This window comes from Callospermophilus lateralis, chromosome 17 (genome assembly GCF_048772815.1).
Source record: "Callospermophilus lateralis isolate mCalLat2 chromosome 17, mCalLat2.hap1, whole genome shotgun sequence".
Taxonomy (NCBI): Eukaryota; Metazoa; Chordata; class Mammalia; order Rodentia; family Sciuridae; genus Callospermophilus; species Callospermophilus lateralis.
In genome coordinates this window covers 59,038,419-59,061,598 of record NC_135321.1, presented here as the reverse complement: position 1 = coordinate 59,061,598, position 23,180 = coordinate 59,038,419, and the positions used below count along the sequence as shown (strand labels likewise).

Below are 23,180 nucleotides of genomic sequence, written 5' to 3'. Positions count from 1 at the left end.
GATGAAACCTGAGATATTCCTATTAGTTTTACATAACTTACTTTAAGTTGGAATTGATTCAGTAGTTCAAATAAAATCTTAGGTTTAGACACAAAGATGAACTCTTTGGTATACACCCCTGCCCCCCATACAAGATAAAAGAGTCTTTAAAAAGTGAAAGGATCTTACTCTTCTGATTTCTCAAATTAAAAGCACACACATACATCAATTAAGTGCCAACATAAAAATGCCATAATGGTTACACTTAAAATGAAAAACCCTGAACTCATCCTATGATATTTAAGTAAAGCTATGATTGATAGCATTGGATATAATTTCAGAAAATAAATTAATTTCCTAACACTAATGTTTTAATATCACCCTGTAAGTAAGCATTATGTATTTAACAAGAGCTGCAAGGAATATCAAAAAGTAATTTTCAAAAGTAATAAATATATGTTTTTATCCAACTGTAAACATAATTCTGAAAACAAAAAGTTATAATTGTCCACACTAATTAGGTTGCTTTGATTACTGGAAATTATTCCTTCAAAAGTAAATATGTATCAGACCTTTGAAAAACATAAAGTTTACACAAGTGATTATCCTTACTATAAATAAGGCCCTTATTTAAACTCAACTAAAAGCTGTGTTAACTACATTTTACCATAAGGACACTTAAGCCCAGGTATAGTGTGGGCCAAATTTCTCAAATTGCTTTGGGAACTGCTGCTTGCTTAGTCAAACACTAAAGTGCAGATTCACCTTTCTAAAAAGACTGAAAGCAAAATGCCAAATTTCACTATCCTGTTTTCCAAAACGAATTAGAGTTTGGGATTTCATATTATCAAGATGCCATCGCCCTCCTGAGGTATTTAATTACAATACCTTCTCTGTTTTCATTCAGCCACCTCAATTAGATTTTGGACATATAAAAAGTTGTTTCCATGGCCTTGCTGACAATGTTCTCTGGATGTAAACCTTAGGATCCTGCATACATTATGGCTCTCAGAGCAAAGGGAAACAGAAAAAATGTTAGACAATGTGGTGAAATTACCTTGCCTGTCTTGTGATCCAACCAGAGAAAAGCATGGTTCCTTGTCAGCACTTTGCAATCAAAGATGGCATTATTCTGTGCTGGTTGACAACATGCCATTGAGTGGTGGATTCTGATGGGCTCATCCAGGTAAACATGATGCCCCTGAAACAGGTGCAAATTCACAAAGCAAGTGAAGATGACCAAGGTAGATGGCATGGAGGACAGACTAGGGGTGTCTCTCCTACCAAGGACAACAAAGAGTTCCTCCAGATTCAGAATGCTCTTCATAAGCCTATACCCCTATCCACTGCAACAAAAAATAAATTTAAATTAAAACAAATTGCATACTGTCTAAGCATAAGCAGTGAACATCAACAACTCTTCACTTGGGTGGGAAGACAAACAAGCATGACTCCCTTCACCTCCTTCAAAACACAGCAGTGCACAGATCACAAACAGTCACCAACTGGCATCTTTCAATTCATCTACCCTGGAAAGAAAAGGCTCAAACATCCGGCAGCTTTGGCCAAGAAAACTCCTGGAAGGCAGTTTGGGGCCTGAAGGTATCCAAGCAGATGAGTCACACACCAATTCCTGGGTTTTGTTTGAGATACTGTCACTTCTCCCCTTGGTGGAGGAAATGTTGCAGCACTGCAGCAAAGGAAGGTGTGGGTTCGTGTGGCCAGAAAGGTCCTTCAAGAAAGGTAGCCAAGCACCTCTGGATGGCCACCACTGGTGCTCAACGGCCTCTGTGGTGGAGAGGTAAAGGCAACAGGGAGGGGATCTAGAGGGCCACAGGGACAGTCTGCATTACTACTGTTGTGTGGAGGCCAGTAGTGGGCAGGGGTCCCCAGCCAGGCACTAGTCAAAGTAGCAGTAATCAGTGCAAAGAAGGGGCTTGGGCAGCAGCCAAGTCAGGACTCTTGAGCACCTGGAAGATGTCTCCTCAGCCAGTGTGACAAATGTGGGGATTCAGCTCCACAGGTAGGTGCAAACCTAGCAATGCCCTACCCCAGGGAGGCTTGGGCGACCTGGAGGGTGTGAAGTCATTTCTTGGACACCTGGGATCCTAGCTGATCACATGGATTGCTTCCCCTTAGGGTCAGAGAGGGTCGCATCTCACTCAGGGATAGCAGCCACAGCTCCAGGAGGATGAGGAGGTCCCCAGGGTGAGGGAGAGGCCTGGAGGCCCTGGTTGTGTCATCAGCAGCTTCCACCACTTGTGGCCAGTGGGGCAAGCTCAGGCTGTACCCCACGAGACAGGAAACTTTCTGATATTATCAGCGCCAGCCACCAAAGTGACTCTGACAGAAACCACCTGGTATGTTAAGTTCAGTCTTACATCTAATTAAATATCATATTTCAGTATTCCTTGTCCAAATGAGCACATAAATCCAAGTCCTGCAAATGATCTTCAAATAAGCTTTGTCCTTTCTGCTTGATCTCTCACTAGTGACTTTGTTTGGGGGACTCATAATTCTCTTATGTTGGTCATGTTTCTAACATGAACCCAAAAGTCATAGATCCTGCTCTAGAGAGTGAGAACAGCTAAAAACAAGAATAACAGAATTAAGATTAGAAGCTGAAAACATATTTGGTGGAAGTGAACTCTGAAATAGAATTCAGAAAGAAACTCTGTAATCCTGGAGCTAGGAGAAAAAGCAAAAATTTTTTTAAAAAAATACTTGTGGTCTTTCCATGCAACACTTCTAACTTAAAAATTGTGGCAAAAATTTTGTAATCTGTCTTATTTTTCATCTATTTCAAATTTAAGCATCAAATATCAGGAGAAATTTACCTTTACTTTGTTTCAGGGGAAAAATAGTACATATTGCACTGTGAAAGTTTAGAAAGTCATTCAACCTGGATGGAGGTGTAGCTCCTGTGCACAGTGTAGAGTACTTGCTTGGTATCTGCAAGGTCCTGGGTTCATAATCTCCAGCAGCCCTCCAACACCACCAAAAATAAATAAATAAATAAATAAATAAATAAATAAATAAATAAAGATAAAAGAAAAAAGGTTCTATAATACTGCAGGCTAGCAAAAATACACACACACACACACACACTCACACACACCACACACACACACATACATATACATACAGTTCCAGCTACTATTGCATACAGATTGAAATGCTAAACAAACCAAGATTCAGGAAAAACATTGACTGAATTAATGCCCTAAATTCAGCTCACAAGGAAACTCAGCATGCTGGTGATCAAGAATTTTTGGTTTATAAAAGGAATGAAAATTTTATTTATTTATTTTCACTCCCAGCTTTTCAGACCAATAAGCAAGATATTCCTTCCATATTCAACATTCATGGAGTGACATGCTCTGGCTCCAGTTGAGTTTAAACTGTCATTAACGCTCATATGCAAAATGGTCCCCAATGTTCAAAAATAACAAGTTATAGGTGGTTTCATCCAAAACAAGTAGCTTCCACCAGAGGTAGCTGCTCTATAGAAAGGGGGAAAATATAACTTAAATTTTAAGTTAAATCTTAGGGTAGATTTTTTTTTAATATTTATTTTTTAGTTATCGACGGACACAACATCTTTGTTTATATGTGGTGCTGAGGATTGAACCCAGGCCGCACGCATGCCAGGCAAGTGCACTACCACTTGAGCCACATCCCCAGCCCTAAGTTAAATCTTTAAGTTAAATTTTAATTTAAATCCTCAAATTACAATGAACTTACCTCCCAATACACCATTGTTAAGTTGAAAATATCATAGCCAAAATTTGTTTAACAAACCTAATTAATCTACAGAACATAGTAACTTATTCTTGCCTATGTTAAGCATGTTTAGAACACATATCTTAGCCTATAGTTGGAAAAAATTATCTATAAAAACCCATTTTATAATAAAGGGTTGAGTATCTCATTTACTTTATCAAATGCCTATATCCAAAAAACACACTGGCCTCTCAGAACACGGCTGAGTATTGGCTGTGGTCGCAGGGCTGACTAGGAGACAAGGCTGGCTGCTGCCGCCCAGCACTGAGAGCTCTCTCATCTGCCATACAGCTGACTGGCATGGGAGATGGTCGAAATTAAAGTTCAAAATATGTTTTCTACCAAATGTATATATGATTTTTGCACCATCAAAAGTTTTAAAAATAGTAAATAAAACTATTCTAAATCCTAGACTGTATTTGATAATTAGTGAGTGTGTAAGTTTGAAAAACAGTTAAAAAACAACCATCTATTTTCTCCAGACTACCTAGGATTAGGCTCATGTCTTCCAGTGTTTCAAGTGTACCTTTGATTACCAACGCTCAACTTAATAAGACTCACATTTTAAACTCTGTAACAACAATACTTGCAGACTTATGTCACACTGACTCACCCATGTACAACCTAGAGTTCCCTATTTAAAAGGAAAATGGAACCTATAGTTAGTTCCAATGGGATTATGAATATCTCATTGATTCATTTTTTTAAATTTATTTCAAAGATGACTACTCTCAGGCTTATGGGTAAGAACATTATGGCCATACAAAGGCCATACTGATGTCTTAACTACTGTGATGGTTCTCACTGCTGGCCAGGTGGGCAGAGGCTCATCTTGAGTTTTCCATCACTGAGAACAAGGTCAAGAGCCCCTCAACAGTGTAAAAACTAACTTGTCAACAACAGCTCCACTCTGTTCTGGGCTCAAAACTGGAAAGTGACAGACAGGTTCCTCTCCAGGGGTGTGGGGCAGAGCCAAATGACTCTTGAAGCTCACAAAATTCATGGGGACAGTTTGAGGATGTGAACAGGAGAATGACACATTTCCCTGTGAAAACAGTACAGGAGGATATTAGGAAGATGCAGTGGTGACAATTTCAATGCATTAACAATTGACTTTCCAAAATTTAAAGCTTTGGACCCATCTTCTAATACACTAAGATTTTAAAAATTAGGCTTCCCCATCAAACTTGTCCATGATATTTCCCAGACAGGTCCTTTAAATCAAGTCACTGATATAATTGAGCAAACCTATTCCTCAGTCTGAATCTTAGGAAAATTCCATTTTCCCTGATTCTTCCACATCTGTAAAAGAACCTCAAGCCACACTTTCTCCAGCCGTATGCAGAACTGGGATACAACAGATTAGAAAACTTTCTTTCCCTGAATTGTCCAGATGTCCTTATCTAATGGGAAGATGACATTGAGGATCACCTACAACAAGAACTTTTCCTTTCTTGCACTGATTATGTAAATGAGCTCATGATGGGGTCACTCAGACCACAGGTTTTTCTTCTTCTCAGGTAGGAGGTATATTTCTTTATGTCTTAAGAAAAAGCTGATGGTAAGTCAGATGTCCCAAGATGCAGGCTGGTCTCCTCTCAGAGGCATTCATAGACCCTCAGGCCACATCACTAATTAGTCATCCCACCTCAGGTCTCACCTGCTTACAAGCATGCTTTTGTTTCATGATTTGTGTTTTAAAAAGATTCTTTAATTTTTTTGGGGTAGTGGGGGGTCCAGGGATTGAACTTGGGCATTCAACCACTGAGCCACATCCCCAGCCCTATTTTGTATTTTATTTAGAGACAGGGTCTTACTGAGCTGCTTAGCGCCTTGCCATTGCTGAGGCTAGCTTTGAATTCTCAATCCTCCTGCCTTAGCCTCCCGAGCTGCTGGGATTATGGACGTGAACCACGATACCCTGCTAAAAGATGTTTTTTACTCTTTGGATTACCTCTCTTATTCCAGGACCCAATTCATTTTTATTCAAAGTGTTTCAAAAGGAAGAATTAATTCCAATCAAATAAAAATCAGAAGTTTTTTTGCATGGAATTGCATAAATTTTCACGAATTTCACATGAAAGAATACATCTCTCAAAATTGTCCTTCCTTTCCAAAATGCATCATGAAAAGAAAAACAATGAGATGTAACTTATCAGATACCAAAACAAACTACAAAATAGCCAAATTTGGTCAATGTGTCACTGGTATAGACAATTAGACAAATTAGTGGACAGAAAAATTGAGACACAAAAAGATTGGGGAATATATATAGTTAGTATGTTCTGAAGATTATAATTCAACTCATTGTGGAGAAAGTTGTATTAGCAAGCAGCACAGGAACAAATGGGTATCCAGACAAGAATATAAAAATTAGTCTATATCATATATCACATAAAGAATACATTTCAGGTTCTTTGAAAAAATATATAAAATTGACAGACCCTTAGCTACGCTAACAAAGAGAAAGAGAGAACTCAAATTACCAGCATACATGATGAAAAAGGTAATATCACAACAGAAATACAGAGGATAATTAGAAATTATTTTGAAAACTTATACTCCAACAAAATAGAAGATATTGAAGGCAATGACAAATTTCATAAGTCATACAACTTGCCTAGATTGAATCAGGAAGATATACACAGTTTAAATAGACCAATATCAAGTGATGAAATAGAAGATGCCATCAGAAGCTTACCAACCAAGAAAAGCCCAGGACCGGATGGATACAAAGCCAAGTCCTACAAGACATTTAAAGAAGAACTAATACCAATACTCTTCAATTTATTTCAGGAAATAGAAAAAGAGGCAGCACTTCCAAACTCATTCTGTGAAGCCAATATCACCCTGATTCCAAAGCCAGACAAAGACACATCAAAGAAAGAAAACTTTAGACCAATATCTCTAATGAATATAGATGAAAAAATTCTCAATAAAATTCTGGCAAATCAAATACAAAAATATATCAAAAAGATTGTGCACCATGATCAAGTGGGATTCATCCCAGGTATGCAAGGTTAGTTCAACAAAAGGAAATCAATAAATGTAATTTATCACATCAATAGACTCAAAGATAAAAATCATATGATCATCTTAATAGATGCAGAAAAAGGATTTGACAAAATAGAGCACCCCTTCATGTTCAAAACACTAGAAAAACGAGGGATAACAGGAACATATCTCAACATCGTAAAGGCTATTTATGCTAAGCCCCAGGCCAACATTATTCTGAATGGAGAAAAATTGAAAGAATTCCCTCTAAAAACTGGAATGAGACAGGGATGCCCTCTTTCACTTCTAATTAACATAGTTCTTGAAACACTGGCCAGAGCAATTAGACAGACGAAAGAAATTAAAGGGATACATATAGGAAAAGAAGAATTTAATTAGCACTATTTGATGATGATATAATTCTATACCCAGAAGACCAAAAAAGCTCTTCCAGAAAACTTCTAGAACTAGTAAATGAATTCAGCAAAGCAGCAAGTTATAAAATCAACACCCATAAATCAAAAGCATTTCTGTATATCAGTGGCAAATACTCTGAGAGAAAAACTACCCCATTGACAATAGCCTCCAAAAAAAAAAAAAAAATACAATACTTGGGAATCAACTTAACAAAAGAGGTGAAAGATCTATAAATGAAAACTACAGAACCCTAAAGAAAGAAATCAAAGAAGATCTTAGAAGATGGAAAGATCTACCTTGCTCTTGGATAGGCAGAATTAATATTATCAAAATGACCATATTACCAAAGGCACTATACAGATTTAATGCAGTTCCGATCAAAATCCCATTGGCATTCCTCATAGAATTATAAAAAGCAATCTTGAAATTCATCTGGAAAAATAAGAAACCAAGAATAGCTAATGCAATCCTTAGCAGGAAGAGTGGAGTAGGTGGCATCGCTATACCAGACCTCAAACTATACTACAGAACAATAGTAACAAAATCAGCATGGTATTGGCACCAAAACAGACTGGTAGACCAATGGTACAGAACAGAGGACACAGAGGCTAACCCATAAAATTGCAATTATATTATATTATACAAAACTACCAAAAACATGCATTGGAGAAAAGATAGCCTCTTCAACAAATGGTGCTGGGAAAACTGGATACCCATATGCAACAAAATGAAGTTAAACACCTATCTCTCACCACGTACAAAACTCAATTGCAAAGTGGATCAACGACTTAGGAATTAAACCAGAGACTCTCCATCTAATAGAAGAAAAAGTAGGCCCTAATCTTCATCATGTGGAATTAGGCCCCAACTTCCTTAATAAGACTCCTATAGCACAAGAACTAAAACCAAGAATCAATAAATGGGATGGACTCAAACTAAAAAGTTTCTTCTCAGCAAAAGAAACAACCTGTGAGGTGAATAGAGAGCTTCATCTTGGGCACAAATTTTTTACCCCTTACACGTCAGATAGAACATTAATCTCTAAGGGTATATAAAGAACTCAAAAAGCTAAACACCAAAAAAACACAAATAACCCTATCAATTAATGGGCCAAGGATATGAACAGATACTTCTCAGAAGAGGATATTCAATCAATCATCAAATACATGAAAAAATGTCCATCATCTCTAGCAATTAGAGAAATGCAAATCAAAACTACTTAAGATATCATCTCACTCCAATCAGAATGGCAGCTATTATGAAGACAAACAATAATAAGTGTTGGCTATGATGTGGGAAAAAAGGCACACTCATACATTGCTGGTGGGACTGCAAATTGGTGCAGCCAATATGGAAAGCAGTGTGGAGATTCCTTGGAAAACTTGGAATGGAACCACCTTTTGACCCAGCTATCCCTCTCCTCAGTCTATATCCAAAGAACTTAAAACAGCATACTACAGGGACACAGCCATATCAATGTTTATAGCAGCACAATTCACAATAGCTAAATTGTGGAAACAACTTAGATGCCCTTCAGTAGACAAATGGATTAAAAAAATGTGGCATATATACACATTGGGATATTACTCAGCAATAAAAGACAATAAAATCATGGCATTTGCAGGTTATCAATGAAATATAATGCTCTATTATAAATTGAGAAGAAAATACAAAAACAAATGTAAAAATAAGAATGAACAATGATCAAAAGTGCTAATCCAAATTGACAATAAACATACAGGAAGATTAAGTTGCCAATAGTTAAATAACCATGAACAAGAAAGAGACAATCCTTCAGTCCATTAAGCTGGAAAAGTCTACATGGTGCTTAACACACGTGCCTGGCTGGGACATGATAGACAGGCATTGCCACACTCTGCAGGTAAATTATATTCTTCCTGGGAAAAGCAATGGGACACTTATTCAAATGTAAACTATGAAAAACCTATTGGCTAAGAAATTCTACTCTGGAAACTTTATCCCATCCAAACAAAAGCCTCAATGTCAGGAAACACATGTAAAAATGTTTGCAGTGGGAAAAAGTAGAGATAAGGTAAATACCCTATGTAAGAAAAAGAAGAAAACAATGGTGTGCTACCATAATAGAATGTTACATAGCCATTATAAAATAAAACTATATCAGGAAACTCAAAAAATTCCCACAAGGTGTTACTGAGTCCAAAGATATAGAAAAACATATTTGTAAATAATGCCAAATTCAGACAGGTGTGTGTGAATATGAGCCTGTGACAGATCTACATGGGATCTGATTATGCTGAATGCAACACGGTAGACTAATTAACCCAGTAACATGACAGTGCTGGGAGGAAATGCAGCTCCTCAGGGAGAAAGCACAAGGAAAGCCAAGCAGAAAGAAAAACTAGGAGGTGAACTCAGAGAAATGGTATGGGAAGATCTGGCCTTTCCCTCCTTCAAGGACACACAGATTCAAAGACACAAATCCCTTGTGAACAATCAAGAACTAGATTTTGTGAGAAGCACAAAACTTCACATTGAAGCTGGTAGCAAAATCTATAAAACCCTCACAACATAAGCCTTTTCCCAGCACAGCACCAGGGCAGCACTAAGAAAGTGAGCACCAGCTTCTTCCTGGGAAGAAAAGGAAAGCTCTGAACTATATATCCAATGTCCTGACTTTCCTTAGCACTACCCAAGGGACTGGTTTACTTCTTGCTTTAATCTGAGCCATGATAGGAGGGGTCCCTGGGTGGGAGTTCCTGTGAACAAAAAGAGTAATATGAAGGATATCTATCAAGGAATATTCCTGATAGCCCCTCTCCATGGCTCAGCAGAGAGTGCCTTGCTGAAACCCCCAATCCCAGGTTCTTCTTGGGGAGGGAATGAGATGGACTGTGTGTCCAACATTCCAAATTCTCTAGGTATTGGCTTCTTCCCAAGGGATTGGTTCCTTCTCACCTATTTTGAAGCAAGTTAGAATCTGGCATGTTATAGGCATCTGGGAGAAACCGAGAACAAAGATGGCTGCTTGGACTAGCAAGTAAGCACCTGCCACAGCCCCCAACTTCCACCAACTTCCAATATCTGGGAAGGAAAAAAGTTTCCAACTTTTTCTGGAGTTGCCAGAGAGACTGGCTTCTGTCTTTTTTGTCTTTGAGCAAGAATGGGACCTGGCACATTTTAGATACTTGTGAGCCACTGGAGGAAAGAGTGGCATTTTGGACTATCATGTAAAAACTTATCATAGCCTGTCTTTTTTTTTAAATTTTAATATTTATTTAAGTTTTCAGCGGACACAGCATCTTTGTTTGTATGTGGTGCTGAGGATCGAACCTGGGCCGCACACATGCCAGGCGAGCGAGCTACCGCTTGAGCCACACCCCCAGCCCCATAGCCTGTCTTTATTGTTCTATAAAGTGGGTAAAGGAATCACAAAATCTCAGCTTTTCTCTGGAAGGAGAGAGCTGGATCAAGTGTGCAATGTTCCAACATTTTCAGAGGCTGTCTAAGGGAATGACTTTTATCTCACCTGACTTAGAGTACGGATGGGACCCAGCATATTCTAAAAGGGGGAAGGGCCACTGAGAATAAAGGCAAAGATTGGACTACTACACAGTCCTGCCAGAGCCCCTCTCTGGCACAGCAAATCAATGAGAATCCCAGAGCCTGGATCATCTCTGGGAAGAAGAAAGAAGAAAGAAATATATGCCAAACATTCAGAACTGGCTTTGGTCTTAACATTTTCAGAGCATGGATGAGACTTGGTATGATCTAGAGGTCTGTGTGCCTCTGAGAACTCAAAAAAGTCAAGGTGTGCTGCTGCCTCAGAAAACCATTGGTACTAACACAGATACCAGAAGCTGCAGAAGAGAGAGAGAGAGAGAGAGAGAGAGAGAGAGAGAGAGAGAGAGAAAAGAAAGAGAGAGAGAGAGAGAGAGAGAGAGAGAGAAAGAAAGAAAGAAAGAAAGAAAGAAAGAAAGAAAGAAAGAAAGAAAGAAAGAAAGCCAAGCAACAATAAAAAGAAACAGGAAAATCCTCTAACTGGAAATTTACACAAGTAAATCCAGCAAAAACACACCCAGAGAATTTGAAAACTCCCTGGCAATGCTTCCTACTGAGGATCCTGTTCTGTACAAATTCTGCTCACAAAGACTGGAAAAGGTAGTCATTTTTTCTAATGTGCAGGTACTAACGATAAGAGACAAGGAAAAGGAACAAATAGAAAACATGCCTCTCCGAAAGGAACAAGATGAAACTTCAAGACCCCAATTTTACTAACGTAATATAAAAGTTGGCTGTCAAAGTACTCAAAATGAACTTGGGAGGAAAATGCATGAAGAAAATTAAAATTTTAGCAAAGATACATATGAGCTAAGAGAAGTCTTGACTCTAAAGAAAAACAGTAACTAAAATGAAAAATTCAATGGAGAAATCAGTCTTCATCAAAACATCATACTAGATCAAGCAGAAGAATCACTGAACTTGAAGACAGGTCATTTGATTTATCTTAGCCAGTCAATGGCATAAAAAGAAAACAAAAAGTGAAAAAAAAAATGAAGAAAGCTTGGTGACTTATAGGACATCATTGAGAAGAACAATGTATACAATTATGAATGTCCAAGAAAAGACAGAGCCAAAATACTTACTCAAATAAATAATGGGGAAAAACTTCTGAAATCTGAGGGGAAAAAAAGGAAGATCTAGGAAATTTAGGAAATCCAAAAAATTCCAAATAAGATGAACCCAAAGAATTCCACAATGAGAGACATTACAATTGAATTGTGAAATATCAGACACAAAGAGAACTGAGAGCAGCCAAGAAACAGTGACAGATCACATTTAAGGGAACTTGCCCAAGACAGTCAATGGATTTTTTCAGAGAAATGTTGCAGACAAAAAGGCAATGGAATATTTTCAAAATGCAGAAAGGTAAAACTGCCAATCAAGCATACAATACCTAACAAAAGAGAAGTCTTGTCCTTTAAATTAAAGAAGACATAAAGATTTTCCCAGACAAAGCTGAAGAAGTCTATCATTACAAGACCTGTCTTACAAGAAATGTTAAAGAGAATTCTTCAATTGAAACAAACCAAAGCTAAATAACACTATCAATGCACATATAAGTATAAAACTTGCTGTTAAATGTAAATGCATAAAAAAATACAGCATAATGTAACACTGCAACAGAACTGTGGAAATTGGTTTTTCAATTCTAGTTTAAAAGACAAAATTTTTAAAACAATTATATAAAATATGTGCATTTTTATACAATGTAATATGATGTAAATTGTGATGTTAATAATATAAAGTCCATGGAGAGGATTAATAAAATAGTTTTTATATGCAATTGAGGTTGTTGATGTAGACTGTAATAACTATACAATATCTTATGTAAGTCTGATTGTAATCACAATGAAGATACATAAAATAAAGAAATAAATCAAAGCATATCACTATAAATATCAATAAAATATAAAGACAGACAGTATAAAAGGAAAACAGGAACAAAAGATGTATAAGACAGGCAGCAAACCTTTAACAAAATGCTAGTAATGTATTTCTGTGGTACAATTAACAATAAACATTGGTATTTCTACTGAATTTCTGACACATAGTTCCCATAACTCTTAAAATCCCCAGAGGTCTAAGTGCCTTCTGTATGCTCAAGAGAAGACTGGAGACTGAGTGCCACCTCTATGTACTTATTAAATGGGAGATATTGCCAGAAAGATCAAAGAATTATTAGAGGCATGGAAATTTCCACTGCATTCTTAAAATCTAGGAAGGCAAGAAAGGATGAAGGTTGAACTTAATCCAAGGGCTAATGGCTTACTCTATCTACCTATGTACAAAACATTCATAAAAATCACTAAACAAAAAGAGCATGCAAGCATCCATGTGTTAGAAGTGTGGTATGTTCCAAACCATGATGTTAAAGGCTTTTTTTGTGTTTAGGACTCCTATCCTATGTACCTCATGTGGTTGCTTATTAGTAGCTTTTAAAATAAACTGGTGATAGCAAGTAAAGTGTCTTCCAGAGTTTGTGAACTTTTGTAGCAAATTAGTGAACCTAGCCTGGGGGTGCTGTGATGACTCTGTAGGCAACTCTGACAAAAGAATGGGTAACACAGAGACCTGATGCTTGCAAATGCCATCTTAAGAAAGGACAATCTTGTAAGACTATTCCTTGTGAGTGTGGAATATGGCATTAATTCAGAGTACTGAGTACCAGAATTGCTCTGAATTGTAGGACATACAACTGGTGTTCAAGAGTTGGAGAAATGGTGTTAGAAAAGGCAATATAAATTTGGCATCAGAAGAAAAAATACCACACATGTTTGGTGATACAAATGTTGTAAGCATAAATATTCACTTTCCTCATTAATTATTACTTTACCATGAATAAACTAAATTCCTCAACCAAAAGATACAGAGTGATTGAACAGATTAAAAATTAAGATCCACCTATGTGTTGTCTACAGGAGATTCAGGTTTACTAATAAGGACAGATATGGACTGAGTTAAGTAATGCAACAAAATAGCCCATGCAAATCATAACCAAAATACAGCAGGGGTGGCTAAACATGTGAGAAAAAATGAATTTTGAGACAAAAACTGTCACAAGACACAAAATTTAAACAATGTCAAAGGATAACAAAAGGATCAATTCACCAGGAAAATACCATAATTACAAAAATAAATGTACTAATATCCGAGACCTTAAATATATAAAACAAACACTAACAGAACTGAAGCAATTCAACAATAGGAGACTTCAATACCCAACTTCCAATAAAGGATAGAATATCTGCACAAAAAATCAATAAACAAACAGCATAATTGAACAACAATGTAGACCAAATAGATAAATTCAAATGATTCTACTCAACAACAGAAGAATACATTCTTCTCAAGCACACATGAAATGCTCTCCAGGGTAGATCACATGCTAGATCACAAAACAAGTCATACAATTTAAGAAGATTGACCTCTTATAAATTTAAGAAGATTGACCTCTTATAAAAGTTCTTTTCTGATCACATGGAACAAAACTGGAATCAATAGGTGAAGGAAGACTGGAAAATTCACAAATATGTAAAAATTAAACAGTATGTCTTTTTCTATTTGTTTGTTTTTTGGTTTTTAAAATCCAGGGTACCATCTATGTAAGGCAAACATTTTACCACTAAGCTATTTTTTTTTTTTTTTGAGACAGGGTCTTGCTAACTTTCCCAGGCTGGCCTTGATTTTCTGATCTTCCTGACTCAGCCTTCTGAGGATCTAGACTTAAAGCATATACTGCCACTCCTGACTGTAAATAACAATCTCTGGAACAATCCGGTGCATCAAAGAAGACATTTAGGGGAATTAGAAAATATCATGGGACAAATGAAAATGAGAACACTCTGTGTCAAAACTTATAGAATACAGCATAACAATACATGCCTACTCTGAAATGAAGGAAGATCTGAAACAAACACCTAACTTTATACTTCAAAGATCTAGACAAACAAACAAAGCTCAATCACCATCATCAAAAAAAAAAAAAAAAAAAAAGGAAATCATAAAGATGAGAAGAGAAATAAATGAAGGCGGGAAGAGAAAAATCAATGAAATTGAGCTGGATTTTTGAAAACAAATTGAGAAAATTCATAAAATTTTAGCTACAAAAGAAAAAGAAAGACTGAAATAAATAAAATCAGATATGAAAGAAAAAACATTACAACTGATGACACACAAATAAAAAGAATCCTAGGAGACTGATAAAACCAAATAAATGCCAACAAATTGGAGAGCATAGAGGAAATGCATAAATTCCCACAAAGATATCACCTATTAATATCAAGTAATGAAGAAAGAGACAATCTTAATAGACCTGTAACTAGAATAGTAAAAATATTGAATTAGTATTTTAAATCTCCCACTAAAGAATATTTAAAGAATTTAAATATGATATTTTAAAAATATTTAAAGAATTGAAGCCAATTATTCTCAAACTCTTCTAAAAACATACAAGAGAACATTTCTAAACTCATGCTGAGAGCAGCAAAATTAAAGATGACTGAAAAAGCAAAACAACAAAACAATACTTTGATGAACATAGAAGCAAAAATGTATAACAAAATATCAGAGAACTGAATTCAACAACACAATTTAAGGGACAATACATCATAACTAAGTGAGATTTATTCTTGGGAAACAAGGGTGTATCAATACATGAAAAACAATTAATATGATAAATAAACAAAACAAGGATTAAAAATCACTTGATTATCCTAATAGATGCAGAGAAGGAATTTGAGAAAATTCAACACCATTTCATGATAAAAACTCCAACAACTAAAAATAGAAGGATATTACCTCCACATAATAAAAGTCATATATGGAAAGCTAATATGTTCAATGGTAAAAATATAAAAGATTTTCCTTGAAGATCAAGAACAAATCAAGGGTGTCTTCCCCAGCCCCTGGGGGCAGTGCTGCAGATACCAGTCCTGATCTGTTGGCAGCTGCACCAGGTTACTGTGGATTTCTTGCACTTCTGCTTCCCAACCCCCAGGATGGTGCATCTAATTAGATATGGCTAGCTCCTGTTGAGAGGAAGGCACAGGCCTGGAGGAGGAGAGTTTTCTCTACTTCACCTTGGCAGCAACTTAATGAAGGAGATGAACTACCTCAAAACCCCTCACCCATCTTCTGCTTCATGGACCACCTGCAGGATTTTAAGCTTGACTTTGGTAATTTCCAAGGCAAAACAAGTCAGAGGTGGCATGGAGGCAAGATAGGGTTAAAAGTGGAATGTATGTTGTAATAGAAATGAAAGTTTCAACTCAAGAAAGGAAAGAACCTGTTGAAGCTATCTGATGACAAATTATGAACACACTTACCCATCCCCACTATATAAAAAGGTTATTTGCATAAGTGCAAAAGAAAATGGTTTGCCACTGGAATATCAAGAGAGACTAAAAGCAATAGAAGGAGAGGGGCACAGTGGTGCATGCCTGTAATTCCATGGCTCCAGAGACTGAGAAAGGAGGATCATGAGTTCAAAATCTGCCTCAGCAAAAGCGAGGCACTAAGCAACTCAGTAAGACCTTGTCTCTGAATTAAAAAAATACAAAATAGGTCTGGGGATATGACTTGGTTATTGAGTGCTCCTGAGTTTAATCCCTGGTAACCCTTCCAAAAAAAAAAAATGCAATAGAATGACTATAAAGGAAAAGTCTCAGAAGAAATAAAAGACATTATCAAAAAAGGGGGAACAAAAGCTCTTTAGAAGATAACAGAATATATTGAAGAATAAAGAATATTCTATGTACTAAATATAAAATATTTTTAACATTTAATAACAGGGATCTGTGATATCTCCATGTTTGATCTGTTTACAACAATGTTTTGAAGGGGAACCTCACTTAAGTGATTCCATAATTTCAAACTATAAAAAGCAGCTGGGTGAAGAGTTAGACATTTAAAAGGAACTATGCAGTCCTGGAGTGACAAGTGGATGTGGGTACTCCTGTGGACACTTAAAGCTATTTTCTTGGGTTGATCTTAAATGACCTCTTGCTCTATGACAAGGATAAATTTGCAGTTTGCTTGATAATGGTGCTGGTAAATTGCTTGGCTCTGTCTGGACTTTTTTTTAAAAATTAGTTTAATAAGAGTAAGCAAACTACAGACACAATTGATAATAAAATTCTAAAAACTGGAAAAAAAAAGAACAAAGCTAGCATGCCCACTCTTACCATTTGTAGCCAACATAGTAATAAAAACTGTAATCAGCAATTAGGCAAGATAAAGAAATAAAAGCATCCAAATTTAAAGGAAGAAGTAAAATTATCTCTTCTTCCATATGACATCTTAGATATAAAAAATATTAAATATATTAAAAAATTGGAATTAATGAAAAAAAATAATGTGAAGTTGCAAGATAAAAAAAAAATCAACACAAAAAAATCTGTTGTGTTTCTTAGGAAACTGTGAAAAAATACCAGAGATAATCAATTCATAAGAAGGAATGATTTATTTTGGCTCACAGTTTCAAGGTTTCAGTCTGTGTTTGCTTGGCTCTGTTGCTTTGGGCCTGTAGTGAGAAACTACATCATGATAGAAGCACATGACCAAGGAAGCCTGTTTACCTGAGGGCAGCTGGAAGCAAAGACAGAGACAGAGGATGCTGGAGTCTCAATGCCCCCTAAATGTGCTCCCAACGACCTGGCTTAGTTTCAATAAGCCATACCTCCTAAAGTATGGCTTAACCACTGCCTCCCATTAGTACCACAGGCTGGGGATCAAGCCTTCAACACATTGGCCCTAGGGGGACGTTCAAGATCCAACCAATAGCATTCAAAAAAATTGAAGCCTTTTACCCTCAAAGGATCATGTGTTAGAAGCCTGGTTCTCAGCCTGTGGTACTACTGACTGGGGGTGCAACTTTTGGAAGGTGGGGCCTAGTAGAGGAAATTTGAGTCACTGGGTGTGTATCTTAGGTATACTGGGTCCCTGGTCCTCTTTTCTAACTAGCCACAATGAGGCAAAGAGGCTTCCTCTGCCATATCATCCTGCAGGATATACTTTGCTTCCGCAGACCAAAGCAACAGGGTCCAGTGACCAGAGACTGAAACTTGTGAAACTATGAGCCAAAATAAACCTTTCCTCCTTATAAACTGACTATCACAGGTGTATTGTCACAGTAACAGAAAGCTGACAGAGAAATTAATAAAGTACTTTCATTTGCAGTAGCATCAAAAAAAAAATAAAATACTGAGCATGAATTTAACTAAAGAGGTTAAAAAAAACTTGGATTATATAGAAAACATCAAAACACAGATAAAAGACACAAATACATGTCATGTTCATGGATAATATAACAATACTGTTAAAATGACAATATAATCCAAAGTAACATACAGACTTAATCCACTCTTTACCAAAATCCCCATGGCATTTTTTATCGAAATAGAAAATAACCTTAAATTTCATATAGAATGACATAAAATCCTATATAGCCAAAGCAATCTTGAGAAGGAAGAAGAGAGCAGGAAGAATCATGTCTTTTTTTCCAAAATATGTTATAAAGTTACAGAAATAGAAAAAGAATGGCATTGGATAAAGATAGAAATATTGACCTAAGAAACAGAATAAAGACCAGAAATAAATCAACAAATATGCAGGCAACAGATGTTTCACAGGAGTGCCCAGAATATACAAAAGGGAAAGGATAATCCCTTCAACAAATGGTATGGGGAAAACTGTATATTCACAAGTGAAAGAACACAATTGTACTCTTTTGGGAAATAAGGATCTTAAAAGACTTCACTCCCATGTTTATTGTATCATTATTCACAAGAGCCAAAATGCATTAACAATTTAACATCCATTGATAGGTGAGTGGATATAAAACAGACACACACACACACACATAAACCTTTAAAAAGGAAATCCTGTCATATGCAGAAACATAGATGAACCAGGGGAACCATATGCTAACTGAAGTAAGACATTTGCAGAAGGACAAACATTGCATGATTCCATTTAGATCAGGTATTTAAAACAGTCAAACTCATAGAAGCATAGAATAAGATGGTAGTTACTGGGGCCTGAGAGCAAATAAAATGGAGAGTTGCCATGTAACTCATGTAAAATTTCAGTTACTAGAGATAAATAAGTTCTAGAGATCTGCTTTACAACACTGACCTAGTTAATATGTTATTGCAAACTTATAATTTGTTAAGAAGGTGTACTCATGTTCAGTGTTCTTATCACCACAAAAAGTGTATTAAAAGCTATTATATGATCATACTTCATGATTTTGTAATATGCATCCATTTCAAACATGTATAAAAATTATATCAAACATAAACAAAATTATGAATGATTTGTACTTTAGAAGAATTATATTTTAAAACTAAATCAATGAAACAAATTGCACCTCTTGTCTCTATTAATTACACATTAGGAATTTCTTACCATGATAAGTATCTCTTGATTTGTGTTTCTTGGACAAATCAATGATATCCACTCCATTATAATAGAGATTTTTCAAAACACTTGTGGAAGCTTTTTTGTGGCAACACCATTGATTTTCCATGTCCAGGAATCCCTCCAAAGCTGTTGTTCAAAAGGAAAAAAATAATATAAATAATATTAATTATTTTCTGATTATCTGCCCCAAATATTAATGATTTACAGATACAATGATAATTATCTTCAAATTTGATTTACATATTATATTGCCATCTTAATTCCAAATGAAGTTTTGAGATGCAGATTTATCATTGTCTTCATTATAGAGAGACACAATCCCCTTATTACAAATTCTAGTGATATGAAGCCTTCTCATTATTTTAAATGAGAATATTGTATCATTATTTCCATGGTGATATGTATAATAGCTTATCAAAGTGTATCAACCCTAAAGAAAAGGGGAACAGTAAAACTCTATGTCTCTGAATTCCCTCTTTCTGTTCCCAAAAACCTTGCCAAGTTATGGGAACACTGAGAACAAGCCTGGGCTGGAAAGTCCACAAATGTATTATCTTAAAGGACTTGTGCCGCAGTCTGGCTGGGCACAAAATCACGAGCCACTCACAGCCTTGTAGATTCAAACAGCAATTCTTTATTCCCGAACTCACACCGGCCCTCTACAAACACGTTCTGGCAATCCACGTTCTGGGGGAAAATACCAAATACTCTCTGAATTCCGGGAGAACTCAATGGGAACTACAGGAGAGGGCACACCTGAGGCAGCAGGATGCGCCCTATTCCCAGCAGGGTACACCTTAAACCTGGAACCGCCCTAAACCCAAGGAGAGCCCTAAACCCTGATTCGCCCTAAACCCGGATCCGCCCTGGTCCTTGAGCAAGGTCACCTTACATGCAATGTCACTGCAAATGACCTGGGCAAGTCCATTTCCACGAGTCCTTCCTCTAAGCAACATGGGGTACGCTGGCAAGGAAATTGTCATACCTACTTGGCTAATGGCTCTCAGCAGACTTGGGCTTTCTCTTAAGCACAATGGAAACCAGGGCTAGTTGTTGCTATCTGTAGAAAGCTACTTTCTTACATGTACACCAGGACAGTTGCTCCTTAGGATGCTGGTCAGAGAAGCTAACTAATCAGTTAATGCTGATGATGTCACTACTTCTGCAGTCTAAGGCATAAAACCCCTCTGAGTAGGGACCCGCACAGGCTGAGGGCACCATGGAAAGGATATGTGTCAACAGTCCAACTGGCCACTACTGAACAAAGTGGTGAATGTACCAAAGTGGTGAACAAAGTAAGAATATAATTAGTCAAGTTCAAATGAAGTTCTTTAGCTTATTGGATAGCAATATAATAATGAAACCCTGATAATGAAGAATTTAAATGATTTCCCATTTTAGCAGTACATATTCCTATGTATGTCACTGGCGGCATTTAGCCAACAAGGGCATGTTTGTTCTGTACATGATTTTGCTAAGATTATTTTGGTCAAAAGGATTTTACCCTCATCCTCCCTGTTGCCACTATGGTTCTGCAAAGTTAAATGATTAAAGCATCAGAATCTACTGGAGCATTTGCTGCACAAAGATTGCTGAGCTGGGCCCTGAGTTTCTGACTGAACAGATCTAAGGTAGAAGCTGAGAATTTGCATTTCAAACAAATTCCCTCCTGGTGTCCCTGTGATCATACTTTGAGATCCACAGCTTTAAACCACCAAAATGATATTTCTTGGAAGATTCTCCTCAGGCAAAATGGAGAAGTGAAAATTTTACTGAGTAACTGAGACACAAAACAATGGTTTTAAAACTCTTTTGTCCTAATGCTTTGAGTTATTTCCTAATGTGATGTCTAACACTATCCAGAACAATTATCATATATTAATCACCAAACTATCTAATAAGGTAAATCTAAAATGTATGTTGATAAATATTTTTAAGCTTACTGACTGACCAAGTTAGACACGTGGCAAAGTGGGTGTAACAAAAGGACTTAATCACAGAGATCCCTGCAGCAGCCCCAGTAATTTAAAATCTTAAAGGATAATAAACTTAACCTCCATTTCAGGGGTTTAAAAATGACAGACAATGTACAACCGCTCGCAGCCCCTCCGGCGCCCCACCCCCACCAGCGCCCCCACCCCCACCAGCGCCCACCGCGCGCCCAGACTCACCCTGTAGGGGTTTTTCGCCACCATTTCCTGTGTTCAGCGCGCCTTCGGATTCCAGGCCCCAGATCCCCCAGCCGAGAAGGCAGGCTCACCTCTGCAGCAACAGCGATCCGCGGAGGCGCCCTAGGTTCCCAGGAGACACTGCTGTGCAGAAGCAAGAAGCGGAGAGAAGGCAGAGGATGCCCCGGTCTTGGGGCACCGCTGGGCTCCTCTGGGCACTGCTCCTGTGGCTCTAGGCTCTGCAGGCCACAGCGTACCTCCAGGAAGGAGCGGCGGCACTCTGCCAAGACCCCAGCCCCTCTGAGAAATGAAACTCTGAGCGGGATTCCCTCACTCAGGCCAGCCCCGCCTCCTCGGCGCCGCGCAGGCGCCCTTTGGCCGGCGCCAACTCCTCACCTCCGGGATCCCGCTCTCGCAGAGCTGAGGAGCAAAGGGGAAGGACTAGGCTGCTGCTCGTCACCACTTGCTGCGGCCCAGCAGCCGTCCTCAATGTTCCACACTTGGCAGATTCAGGAAAATAAAAGGGATTCTAGACTTTCATCTTTGTGCCTTCCAGCCAAACCTGACCCCTGGGGCCCGAAAGGCACCAGCTGCCACTGTGAACAATGGCCTTTGTTCCTCACACTTTCTCTCTCAAAGCCTCTCAGCTGGGATGGCCTTCAGAGGCCAGGAGCCCTGTGAAAATTACAGTCCCAGAGCTGAGGAGGCGCCAGGAAAGGAGGGGGCAGGTGCCACTTTGACCCAGTTAAGTGACTGGGGGTGGGGGGGGAAGAGCAGATGCAAAGGCCCTAAGGCAGAATCAGCTTGGGGTATTCAAGGAACCACCAGAAGAGCACTAAGCTGGGGATAAGGTTAGTAGTTGTTATGGTTTGAATATGAGGTGTCCTCCAAAAGGTCAGGTGCTGACACAGGAGATGTGCGATTACAGTTTGAGAGCTGTAGCCTAATCAGGGGATTATTGGGTGGCAACTGCAGGCACATCCTGTATGGTTGGAGGAGGTGGGTCACCAGGGGTGTGCTTGGGAGCTGTATGTTATGTCCCTGACTCCGTGTGCTGTTTCTGCATCACTATGAGGTGAGTGGTTTTTCTCTGCCACATTCTTCTCCTGTCATATTCTGCCTCACCTCAGGCCCAGAGCAACATTCAGCCACCACGGACGGAATCTCTGAAACTAGGAGCTAAAGTAAACTTTCCTTCCTCTACGTTGTTCTCATCAGGTATTTGGGTCACAGTGACAAAAAAGCCAACTAACAACACTTAGTCAAGTGTAGAGAGGTCCTTGGCCTTGGAGGCCAGTGCAAGGAATTTGCATTTGCTTCTGCTGAGGTAAGTAGCTCCTAGAAGAGGATAACATTGAGAAGAGACTTGGGGCTAGTCTGGGTTTGCAAGAAGCAGACACCAAGAGGGGATTAAATATGTAAGGGTTTATTAGGGGAATTGCTTTATTGAGATAAAATGGAGCTGGGCAAGATAAGATCTGATTCCTAGTGGTCACTCAGTAAGCTTAAAATTAACTGTCAAATACATTTTAGATGGGTGGTCCCTGGTGGCCATGCAGTCTGAGGAAGATTCTGCAAAGCCCTGGGGCATCTTTGAGCTGTCCAGGTGATTCTGTATCCTCCAGAAATGGGCCTGTCTTAGTATCCTGCCTTTTTCAGACTCTGGCTAGGGCTGGCCCCTGGGACACGTGGCCTCTTATAAATGCAGAGCCACAGCCCTCAGTGCACTGGGCACCCAGGTTGCTGGTCTGCAAAATGCGTCCTCATGTTGCCCCACCTAGCTGGCATGGTAGATATGCTCTTTGGCTGTTTCAAGATTAGCTGGGAAGGTGAGCAAGAGGCATGATGATGACCACAGAAGGTTCCAGCTCCAGA

At 38.2% G+C, this 23,180-nt stretch overlaps 1 long non-coding RNA gene and 1 pseudogene across 1 annotated transcript; one reads left to right on the top strand and one right to left on the bottom strand.

The window, feature by feature from the left end:
- Positions 1-1,042: 1,042 nt before the first annotated feature.
- Positions 1,043-21,530, bottom strand: LOC143638101 (uncharacterized). Its single transcript, XR_013154546.1, has 3 exons — positions 21,309-21,530; positions 19,123-19,263; positions 1,043-1,180 (listed from the first exon to the last, which is right to left on the bottom strand). It is a non-coding gene; the product is annotated as an uncharacterized LOC143638101 (long non-coding RNA).
- On the top strand, positions 15,733-16,429 carry LOC143638098 (gamma-glutamylcyclotransferase-like; annotated as a pseudogene).
- Positions 21,531-23,180: the final 1,650 nt, after the last annotated feature.